Raw genomic sequence first — 12,455 nt, 5'->3', positions numbered from 1 at the left:
CTCTCTCTCAAGTAAATAAATTTTTTAAAAATCTTTAAAAAATAAAAGAGCACCTTTCAATAGGTGGTATATACTTAAAGGAGGGTAATCAAATAATTCGCGAGTTTTTCACAGCAACCTACTTTATCTTCCTATTGCAATACTATGGCTGTATAACAAACTATCCCCAAACTCAGTGGTGAAAAGCAACCATTTGTTATATTCACAGTATCTGCAGTTCAGGAATTCAGACAGGGCTCAGTGGGTACAGCTTGTCTCTGCTGCATGTCTGGACCCTCACTCAGCTGGAAGGCTCACACAGAGACTGGAATCATCTGAAAGCTCGCTCACACACTTGTCTGACAATTGATGCTGCATGCAGGCTTAGATCTTTGCAGGAATTGTTGCCAGAACACTTACATGTGGTTTCTTCATGTAACCCAGGATTGCTGGTAACACTGTGGCTATGTTCCCAGGGTGCATGTCCCCAGAGAGAGAGCCAAGTAGAAGCTTCATGCATATGAAACCTCGTGTCAGAGTTATGGCATCTCTTCTGCCATACTATTGTTTGGGCAGTCACAAGTTTCCACTCAGAGACAACAGGAGGGAGTATTGAGCCTGCCTCACTGGGAGGGGGGTCATTCACACTGGTAAGTAGGGCATGTGAGATGAAATAGATATATTGGTTTGGCCATCTTTGAAAAATACAGTCAGCCATGCTTCCTTTTTCCTATAAACTTTTTCTTTCAGTTTTCAGAGGAATATATTTGGTCAAATATTCACTTCCAGAAAAATGTAATTTGAGATTGGAGCTCCTGGGTTAGGGGGATAACATCCTTATTTTTCTAGAGCCTTGGTCTGGTAACTGTCCTATATCCTTTCTTTTCTTTTTTTTTTTTTTTTTAATAGCAGCCCTGGAAATGAAAATCCTACATTCTGAGAAAAAGTATTTCCTCTTTTATTTATTATGACTTTCAAAACTTCTGATCTTAATTGTAACTATGAAGAAAGTTGGGATATTCTCCTTAATGCTTTCTTGAAAGTAAGATCACCAGGAAGAAGAGTGCCTAAACTATCTTTACTGCATATACATGTATGTTGCAAGTGCCACATTGAAGACACTGTATAAATATTAATATCATACATTCTTCATTGAGGTTAGTCCTGTAAAATTTAGCTTCTTTTTTAAAAAAGATTTTATTTATTTATTTATTTGCGACAGAGTGCACACACAACCAGGGGGAGGGGAAGAGGGGGAGAGGGAGAGGGGAACTCAAGCAGATTCCACAGTGAGCACTGAGTGGGGAGCCCAACGTGGGGCTTGATCTCAGAACCCTGAGATCATGACCTGAGCTGAAACCAGGAGTCGGACACTTAACCGACTGAGCCACCCAGGCAGCCCTGTAAAATTTAGCTTCTAAAGGTAAGAGTGTATGTGTTGTTCAATCAGACAACATAGACTATGAAAACCAAGGTGATGATATTTATACTTTCCTTGGCAAAAACAAACAAAACAAAAAACTAGAGCTAACATCAATATTTACTTGTAATTATCTTATTTCAGTTGTGTTATATCATCAATTCTTTATTCTCTCATAAGATTGTATTCTCTTTTTTAAAAAAGTTTGAGCCTTTACTTGTCCTATTTTCTGTATGTTGAATCTTGGAAGCCATATTCTATCCATTACAACTAAGTAGTTTCAACAAAGGTGTGGACTAATATTAACAATACCAGCCTTTATTGGACATCTGCTACAGTCTAGGCATTATGCTAAGCACTTCACATTATTTCATTTAATTTTCACAACAACCCTGAGTTCCACACTATTACTCTTCCCATTTTACAGATGAGAAAAGGGAAGTAATTTGTCCTGCTGAAGCTATTTCAACCCAGCTTGAATCCTGAGCTTTCACCTTCTATCACTATACTATGGAACAAATAAGAAAATAAGTTGGTTTTGAACTTATATACTGGCCGAAGACTTTGTTTGTTGTATGAGGTGCTATTGTAGGGGGAAAATAGCATTGCCATGTCATGTTGATACATATCTTAATTGTATTAGATGGGACAGTCATTGCTTTTCTCTTCCTTGGGCAACTTTGTTACTTTTCTGAAGTTGTTTCAAGGAAATTGCATTAATTGGAAAATATCTAGTAGCATTGATGTAAAGTGTATTTTTTTTATTATTATGTTATATTAATCACCATACATCATTAGTTTTTGATGTAGTATTCCATGATTCATTGTTTGCGTATAACACCCAGTGCTCCATGCAGAACATACCCACCTTAATACCCATCACCAGGCTAACCCATCCCCCAACCCCCCTCCCCTCTAGAACCCTCAGTTTGTTTCTCAGAGTCCATAGTCTCTCTCATGGTTCGTCTCTCCCTCCGATTTCCCCCCCTTCATTCTTCCCCTCCTGCTGTCTTCTTCTTCTTTTTTTTTAACATATAATGTATTATTTGTTTCAGAGGTACAGGTCTGTGATTCAGCAGTCTTACACAATTCACAGCACTCACCATAGCACATACCCTCCCCACTGTCTATCACCCAGGCACCCCATCCCTCCCACACCCCACCACTCCAGCAACCCTCAGTTTGTTTCCTGAGATTAAGAATTCCTCATATCAGTGAGGTCATATGATACATGCCTTTCTCTAATTGACTTATTTCGCTCAGCATAATACCCTCCAGTTCCATCCATGTCATTGCAAATGGCAAGATTTCATTCCTTTTGATGGTTGCATAATATTCCATTGTACATATATACCACTTCTTCTTTATCCATTCATCTGTCGTTAGACATCTTGGCTCTTTCCATAGTTTGGCTATTTTGGACATTGCTGCTATAAACATCAGGGTGCCTGTACCCCTACAGATCCCTACATTTGTATCTTTAGGGTAAATACCCAGTAGTGCAATTGCTGGATCGTAGGGTAGCTCTATATTCAACTTTTTGAGGAACCTCCATACTATTTTCCAGAGTGGCTGCACCAGCTTGCATTCCCACCAACAGTGTAGGAGGGTTCCCCTTTCTCCGCATCCCCGCCAACATCTGTCATTTCCTGACTTGTTAATTTTAGCCATTCTGACTGGTGTGAGGTGATATCTCATTCAGGTTTTGATTTGGGTTTTCCCTGATGCCGAGCGATGTTGAGCACTTTTTCATGTGTCTGTTGGCCATTTGGATGTCTTCTTTGGAAAAATGTCTCTTCATTTCTTCTGCCCATTTCTTGATTGGATCATTTGTTCTTTGGGTGTTGAGTTTGATAAGTTCTTTATAGATTTTGGATACTAGCCCTTTATCTGATATGTCATTTGCAAATATCTTCTCCCATTCTGTCAGTTGTCTTTTGGTTTTGTGGACTGTTTCTTTTGCTGTGCAAAAGCTTTTTATCTTGATGAGGTCCCAATAGTTCATTTTGTCCTTGCTTCCCTTGCCTTTGGCGATGTTTCTAGGAAGAAGTTGCTGTGGCTGAGGTCGAAGAGGTTGCTGCCTGTGTTCTCCTTTAGGATTTTGATGGACTCCCGTCTCACATTTAGGTCTTCCAACCATTTGGAGTCTATTTTTGTGTGTGGTGTAAGGAAATGGTCCAGTTTCATTCTTCTGCATGTGGCCGTCCAATTTTCCCAATACCATTTGTTGAACAGACTTTCTTTTTTCCATTGGACATTCTTTCTTGCTTTGTCGAAGATGAGTTGACCATAAAGTTGAGGGTCCATTTCTGGGCTCTCTATTCTGTTCCATTGATCTATGTGTCTGTTTTTGTGCCAGTACCATACTGTCTTGATGATGACAGCTCTGTAATAGAGCTGGAAGTCCAGAATTGTGATGCCGCCAGCTTTGCTTTTCTTTTTCAACATTCCTCTGGCTATTCAGGGTCTCTCCTGGTTCCATACAAATTTTAGGATTATTTGTTCCATTTCTTTGAAAAAAGTGGATGGTATTTTGATGGGGATTGCATTGAATGTGTAGATTGCTCTAGGTAGCATTGACATCTTCACAATATTTGCTCTTCTAATCCATGAGCATGGAACGTTTTTCCATTTCTTTGTATCTTCCTCAATTTCTTTCATGAGTATTTTATAGTTTTCTGAGTACAGATTCTTTGCCTCTTTGGTTAAATTTATTCCTAGGTATCTTATGGTTTTGGGTGCAATTGTAAATGCGATTGACTCTTTAATTTCTCTTTCTTCTGTCTTGTTGTGGGTGTATAGGAATGCCACTGATTTCTGTGCATTGTTTTTATATTCTGCCACTTTACTGAATTCCTATATGAGTTCTAGCCATTTTGGGGTGGCGTCTTTTGGGTTTTCCACATAAAGTATCATATCATCTGCAAAGAGTGAGAGTTTGACTTATTTGCCAATTCGGATACCTTTTATTTCTTTTTGTTGTCTGATTGCTGTGACTAGGACTTCTAATACAATGTTGAATAGCAGTGGTGATAGTGGACATCCCTGCCGTGTTTCTGACCTTAGGGGGAAAGCTCCCAGTTTTTCCCCATTGAGAACGATATTTGCTGTGGGTTTTTCATAGATGGCTTTTATGATCTTGAGGTATGTACCCTCTATCCCTATACTCTGAAGAGTTTTGATCAAGAAAGGATGCTGTACTTTGTCAAATGCTTTTTCTGCATCTATTGAGAGGATCATATGGTTCTTGTTCTTTCTTTTATTAATTTATTGTATCACATTCATTGATTTGCGGATGTTGAACCAACCTTGCAGCCCAGGGATAAATCCCACTTGGTCGTGGTGAATAATCCTTTTAATGTACTGTTGGATCCTATTGCCTAGTATTTTGGTGAGAATTTTTGCATCCATGTTCATCAAGGATATGGGTCTGTAATTCTCCTTTTTGATGGGGTCTTTGTCTGTTTTTGGGATCAAAGTAATGGGGGCCTCATAAAACGAGTTTGGAAGTTCTCCTTCCATTTCTATTTTTTGGAACACTTTCAGAAGAATAGGTATTAATTCTTCTTGAAATGTTTGGTAGAGTTTGGTAGAATTTGGTAGAATTGGTAGAAAAGCCATCTGGCCCTGGGCTTTTGTTTGTTGGGAGATTTTTGATGACTGCTTCAATGTCCTTGGTGGTTCTAGGTCTGTTCAGGTTTTCTCTTTCTTCCTGGGTCAGTTTTGGTAGTTGATACATCTCTAGGAATGCATCCATTTCTTCCAGATTATCTAGTTTGCTGGCATATAATTGCTCATATTATGTTTTTATAATTGTTTGTATTTCTCTGGTGTTGGTTGTGATCTCTGCTCCTTCATTCATGATTTTATTTATTTGGGTCATTTCTCTTTTCTTTTTGATAAGTCTGGCCAGGGGTTTATCAATCTGGTTAATTCTTTCAAAAGCCAGTTCCTAGTTTCGTTGATCTGTTCTACTGTTCTTTTGGTTTCTATTTCATTGATTTCTGCTCCTATCTTTGTTATTTCTCTTCTCCTGCTGGGTTTAGGCTTTAGTTGCTGTTCTTTCTCCAGCTCCTTTAGGTGTAGGGTTAGGTTGTGTGTTTGAGACCTTTCTTGTTTCTTGAGAAAGCCTTGTATTGCTATATACTTTCCTCTCAGGACTGCCTTTGCTGCATCCCAGAGATTTTGAACAGTTGTGTTTTCATTTTCATTGGTTTCCATGAATTTTTTAAATTCTTCTTTAATTTCCTGGTTGACCCATTCATTCTTTGGTAGGATGCTTTTTAGCCTCCATGTATTTGAGTTCTTTCTGACTTTCCTCTTGTGATTGAGTTCTAGTTTCAAAGCATTGTGGTCCAAAAATACACAGGGAATGATCCCAATCTTTTGGTACCAGTTGAGACCTGATTTGTGACCTAGGATGTGATCTATTCTGGAGAATGTTCCATGGGCACTAGAGAAGAATGTGTATTCTGTTCTTTGGGATGGAATGTTCTGAATATGTCTGTGAAGTCCATTTGGTCCAGTGTGTCATATAAGGTCTTTATTTCCTTGTTGATCTTCTGCTTAGATGATCTGTCCATTTCAGTGAGGGGGGTGTTAAAGTCCCCCACTACTATTGTGTTGTTGTTGATGTGTTTCTTTGCTTTTGTTATTAATTGCCTTATATAATTGGCTGCTCCCATGTTAGGGGCATAGATATTTACAATTGTTAGATCTTCTTGTTGGATAGACCCTTTAAGTAGGATATAGTGTCCTTCCTCATCTCTTAGTATAGTCTTTGGTTTAAAATCTAATTTGTCTGATAGAAGGATTGCCACCCCAGCTTTATTTTGGTGTCCATTAGTATGGTAAATGGTTTTCCACCCCCTCACTTTCAATCTGGGGGTGTCTTTGGGTCTAAAATGAGTCTCTTGCAGACAGCATATCGATGGGTGTTGTTTTTTTATCCAATCTGATAGCCTGTGTCTTTTGATTGGGGCATTTAGCCCATTGACATTCAGGGTAACTATTGAAAGGTATGAATTTAATGCCATTGTATTGTCTGTAAGGTGACTGTTACTGTATATTGTCTGTGTTCCTTTCTGGTCTACGTTACTTTGAGGCTCTCTCTTTGCTTAGAGGACCCCTTTCAATATTTCTTGTAGGGCTGGTTTCGTGTTTGCAAATTCGTTTAGTTTTTGTTTGTCCTGGAAGCTTTTTATCTCTCCTTCTATTTTCAATGACAGCCTAGCTGGATATAGTTTTCTTGGCTGCATATTTTTCTCATTTAGTGCTCTGAATATATCATGCCAGTCCTTTCTTGCCTGCCAGGTCTCTGTGGATCGGTCTGTTGCCATTCTAATGTTTCTAGCATTGTATGTTACAGATCTCTTGTCCCAAGCTGCTTTCAGGATTTTCTCTTTGTCTGTGAGACTCGTACATTTTACTATTAGATGTCGGGGTTTTGACCTATTTTTATTGATTTTGAGAGGGGTTCTCTGTGCCTCTTGGATTTTGATGCCTGTTTCCTTGCCCACATTAGGGAAGTTCTCTGCTATAATTTGCTCCAATATATCTTCTGCCCCTGTCTCTCTTTCTTCTTCTTCTGGGATCCCAATTATTCTAATGTTGTTTCGTCTTATGGTATCACTTATCTCTCGAAGTCTGCCCTCGTGATCCAGTCGTGTTTATCTCTCTTTTTCTCAGCTTCTTTATTTTCCATCATTTGGTCTTCTATATCACTAATTCTCTGTTCTGTCTCATTTATCCTAGCAGTTAGAGCCTCCATTTTTGATTGCACCTCATTAATAGCCTTTTTGATTTTGACTTGGTTAGATTTTAGTTCTTTTATTTCTCCAGAAAGGGTTTCTCTAATAACTCCCATGCTTTCTTCAAGCCCAGCTAGTATCTTTAAAATCGTCACTCTGAACTCTAGTTCCGACATCATACTAATGTCCGTATTTATTAGGTCCCTGGCAGTCGGTACTGCCTCTTGTTCTTTGTGTTGAGGTGATTTTTTCCAATTTGTCATTTTGTCCAGAGAATAGATGAATGAGAGAACAAAATGCTAACAGGATAACAATGTCCCCAGGAAATATACACTAAACAAATCAGAAAAGACCTGAAACTGGGGGGAAAATAAAGGGAAAGAAAGAAAAAAGAAAAAGAAAAGAAAATGATGTGATCAAATATGATCAGGCTGGTGCATAGATCAGTGCCACACACTAGATTTTGGGCATATTTTGGTCTGTTAGAAGAAAGTGCCTCCCAAAATTTTAAAGAAAGAAAAGCTTATAGATGTACAAAAATAAGGGTAGATACGATGAAGGGTTGGAATATGACTGTAAAGATGAAAATTATAAAAGGTTTTATAAAAGGAATTGATAAGAAGTTGGTTGAAAAAAGAAAGAAGAGGAATTTAAAAAAAAAGGGAGAGAATGTGATCAGGCAGGAGACTAGAACAAAGTCATACACTAGAGATTTAGGGTATATTTTGGTCTGTTAGAAGAAACTGTATCCCAAAATTTTAAAGAAATTACAAGTTATATATATATATATACCAAAAATAAGGTTAAGTACTATGAAGGGATAGAATATGACTTTGAAAATGAAAAATGAAAAAGATTTTTTAAAAAAGGGATTGATAAGAAGTTGGTTAAAAGGGGAAAAAGAAAAATTCAAAAAAAAAAAGAAAAAGAAAATTAAAAAAATTAACTTTGAAAAACTAAAGAATCATGGTAAAAAAGGCATGAATTCTATGTGCAGTATTCCCCTAGCGCTGGAGTTCTGCTGTTCTCATTGATCCGTAAACTTGGTCTTGGCTGGCTGTTCTTGCTGATCTTCTGGGGGAGGGGCCTGTTGCCGTGGTTCCCAAAAGTCTTTGCTGGAGGCGGAATTGCCCCGCCCTTGCCGGTTTGGGCTAAGTAATCTGCTCGGGTTTGCTCTCGGGAGCTTTTGTTCCCTCCAACCTTTCCGTACAGCTTTGGAGGATGAGAGTGAAAATGATGGCCTCCCAATCTCCGCCCCGGAGGAGCTGAGAACTCGGGGCCCTGCTCCTCGGTGTGCCCCCAGAGAAAAGCAGCCACTCCCGTCTCCCCGGTCTCCGGCCGCACTCCGTGCTCACCCGGCCTGTGACCGAGCGTTTCTGTCTCTGGCACCCGACCCCGTGTGGAGTCTCCAAACCCAGCAGATCCCTGCGGTGCGCTCCCACGCCGCTTCTCCCGGGGGAGGAAGGGGAGTCTCCCCGGATCTGCCGCTTGTGGGGTCCCTGCTGGAGGAGCAGTGGCCCGACTGGGCCGCGGATCACAGTTTATGGCCACCCCGAGCTGAGAGCCCGCGCCTCGGCTCCGTCTCTGCAGCCGGCTTCCCCGCTCCGAAACCTGGGAGCTCTGCCGCACTCAGGCACCCCCGGTCTTTCTGTGACCCCCAGGGTCCTGAGACCACACTGTCCCGCGAGGAGGCCCCCTCCCCCGCCGTCTATCCTCCCAAATACCGCCTCGGATTCACTTCTCCGCACGTCCTACCTTCCAGAAAGTGGTCTCTTTTCTGTTCAGAGAGTTGCTGCTATTCTTATCTTCGATCTCCTGTTGAGTTCGTAGGTGTTCAGAATGGTTTGATCCCTATCCAGCTGAATTCCTGGGACCAGACGAAATCCAGGTCTCCTACTCCTCCGCCATCTTGCTCCTCCCCATGCCCCTAAAGTGTATTTTTTTAAAAGAATTTATTTATTTGCAAGAGAGAGAGTATGAGGAGGAGGAGGAGCAGAGAGAGGGACAAGCCGACTCTGCACTGGGCTCAGAGTTCCATGCAGGGCTGGATCCCACAACCCTGAGATCATGACCTGAGCTGAAATCAAGTCAGATGCTTAACTGACTGAGCCACCCAGGCACCCCTGATTTGTTTGTTTGTTTTTTTTCTTTAAAGGAGATAGAAGTTTCTTGAATACATCACAAGGGAGCAGCAGGCAGGACAGCAGGGGAGAGGCTGTCAGCATCTTTTTTTTTTTTTCTGTACCAAGGTAAGCAATAACATTGCCCTTCTCAGAGTAGTAATTACGTGAAAACTTGTAACTGTGCATCTTATACCAAACTTCTAGAGCACCTGACATAGGGGCTGACAATGTCTCAAGCCTTTCAGGACCACCAAAGCACATAACCTGGTTGGAACTGCTGAAGGGATGGGATGGCATTTCAAGTTGTATCACGTCACTGAGAAACACTCCTCTTAGAGTTCATTGCGGAGTTATGATGGCTTACAAGGATGTATACAGGGAGTCATAAGAAAATGATCTGGGAATTTGGAAGAACAAAGGAAGTGTGAATGGAAGACAGAGCAGAGCAAATGCTTTTGAAAAACAGCCTTGAGAGAAAGAAAAGCTTAGAGAAATGGATGCCCTAGCATGGTTGAATGCATTCCTCCCTCTGTCACAGGGTGACAGTAAAGTTGAGATGTGTGTAAAAAAGCTGACAGGCCAGGAGACAATTTTATGCAATATTCTGATATTCTTGAATATGGAAGTCCTCCTATGCTAGGTTAGAGAAGCTATGTAGTCATAATCCAGTGGGCCAGAGAGGGGAATTAAAGCTGTGCATCGGTATACAGCCTTATCATGGGGAGAACTCTGCTAGTGGAGGGATAAAGTAGCCAGGTCTTTGTAGCTCAGTTTTAATTTTACTCAATATCTCTGAAACTCAATGGTGGCATTGTAGATTAGAAGTAGGAAACACAAATATGCTTAGAAGAAAAAGCTGACAAGTAGGAATCCCTTTTGTGATATGCTTGCATGACATATGATATATGCTTGCATGATATATTCTGCTGTGTCACAGCAATTATTAATGAGAATCAATAGGAATAAATATATCTACATTCCTATCACCTAGATCAGTTGTTTCCCTCTTCTGTGCCTACCACCAGTTGTTGAAAATATGTGTGCCTTTTTACATAGTGAAAACATTGCTTAGATAGTTTGCATAGTACTTTTGCCACCTACCATTATACCACAATCATTTTTTCAGGCTGCTAAAATCTCCATAGAAAGCATTTTTCATTGTTTTATACTAGTCCCTTAGGTAGATAAATTATTTAACTCTTTTTCTATTGGTGAGCAAAGGTATCATTTACTATTATATATAAGCCAATCATAAATCTCTTTTGGATTCAGAGGATATGTGTGCCCAGTATGAGGTAAGATAAAAAGGGAGTGGTCAGTAAAACCTCAATTAATAAAGCCTTTTGATGATGCTTACAAAAACTGCAGATTATTTTCTTAAAGATTATGCCATGACTTTACATTGCCATCACCAGAGTATGGATACATTTGTGTTACCACTTTTAAATATGATCATTATATTTTATTTTTTTAAAGTTTAAGTAATCTCTACACCCAACATGGGGCTTGAACTCACAACCCCGGAATCAACAGTTGCATGCTCTTCCGACTGAACCAGCCAGGTGCCCCATGATCACTGTATTTTAAGTATGGTTGGTGGTGTGTTGCTTTCACAAGAAGACACTGCCAGGAGCAATTCTGAAGCTTTGTTTTGGATATTTTCAGAACAGTTTGGGACTTTACCATTATTTTGTGAAACTAGATGAAAATTCTCCATCTTTCTCAAAAGGCAGGGTGGTTGGGGTTGATCGAGAGGCCTAGGACTGAAGTTCTCAACTTCTGCAAACTTACACATTAGGTAAATTCATATAAGGGCCTTCAAGTGTTGGGCCCCTAAGAATGGTTAGGGGACTTAGGAAAAGCAGACCAGATGATTGTCTGAAGTGTTTTCCATTTTAAAGCAGATGTCTTATATTCACTAGAGTAATTTAGGACATTGAAAGTATTTACATAGCTGACAAAGTGAGAGCATGACTGACTCTTTGATGTGAAAACATCTAGTCAGTTCAGTCAGAAATTATGTTTCTTTCAATATTGACTGAACTGACTTGATATTCCAATATCAAGTTGTCAGAGACAGCAATACCTTTACGGATCTAAACAATAATTTTTAATGTTTATTGAGTACAAGCACGAGTCTAAGCACTGTGCATCCATTTAGCTTGTTTAGTTCTCACTGATACAGTAGAAAGTGAGCCATCAGTACATGAAAATATTCATTTTGAAGTGAGTAGTTTGTAAATAAATTTATTTTCTGCTTTATAATTTTTTACTTTAGGAATCTTTTAAATGAACATGTATTAATTTTGTCATCCTAAAAAGTTAAAGAAACAGCAATGTATGTACTCTAACTCTTAAACCTAGCTTTCAAGGAAAGTTGGAGTTAGTGGAGTATAAGGAAGAAAGGGGATTTAAAACATACTTTTTATTATGGAAAATGACAAATATAAAATTTACAGAGAATGGTACCATGAACCTCCACTTACCCATTGCCCAGCTTCAATATTTATCAACTCATGAACAACATTATTTTATCTATGCCCCACCTACTTAAAAAGGATTAGTTAAAAGTTGCTGTGGGCTGGGTTGAAAAGAGCATGGACTCGGAAGACATATATGTATTTTAATCTTAACCCTGGGAGTCCAGATCCTTGGGTTTGAATCCTAGTTCTCTTGACTGTGCAGCAGGGGCCTTGAGCTGGCTGCATATTCTAGGTTTCCTCCTCAGTCAAAAATGATAAGCAAGTGTTCCTGAGTTGTAAATGAAATGACATGGAGAAAAAGAACCTGAAATATATATGATATGGGTTATTGGATTAATTGTATCGGCTATGTCCTTTTTTTTTTTTTAACAACCTGAACATAAGGCACACAACCAGAAATCTGGATTTCTTTAAACGAAATTTATCTACAGAAGAGCTTATCCACATACATTTGGACAGAGAGACCCCATGTTGCAGGTGGCCTGAGGCAGTCTCATTTTGATCCTATGGTAAATGAAAATTATTATTAGGGCCCCCTTTCACTCTCAAAGTGCTCCGGTTTGAATATCACATTTTATTGTCACTGTTATATAGAGGAAATGTTGAAGTTTAAGAAAATGATATTCAAGGAATTAAAAACAAATTGCAATAAACAAATCTAATAAATGAGTATTATGTACTCTTTACAAGCACAGACTTT

The sequence above is a fragment of the Callorhinus ursinus genome, unplaced genomic scaffold, assembly GCF_003265705.2.
Source record: "Callorhinus ursinus isolate GAN/ISIS: 27379988/994484 unplaced genomic scaffold, GSC_fseal_2.0 scaffold64, whole genome shotgun sequence".
Lineage (NCBI taxonomy): Eukaryota > Metazoa > Chordata > Mammalia > Carnivora > Otariidae > Callorhinus > Callorhinus ursinus.
Note: the sequence above shows the minus strand (reverse complement) of the source record.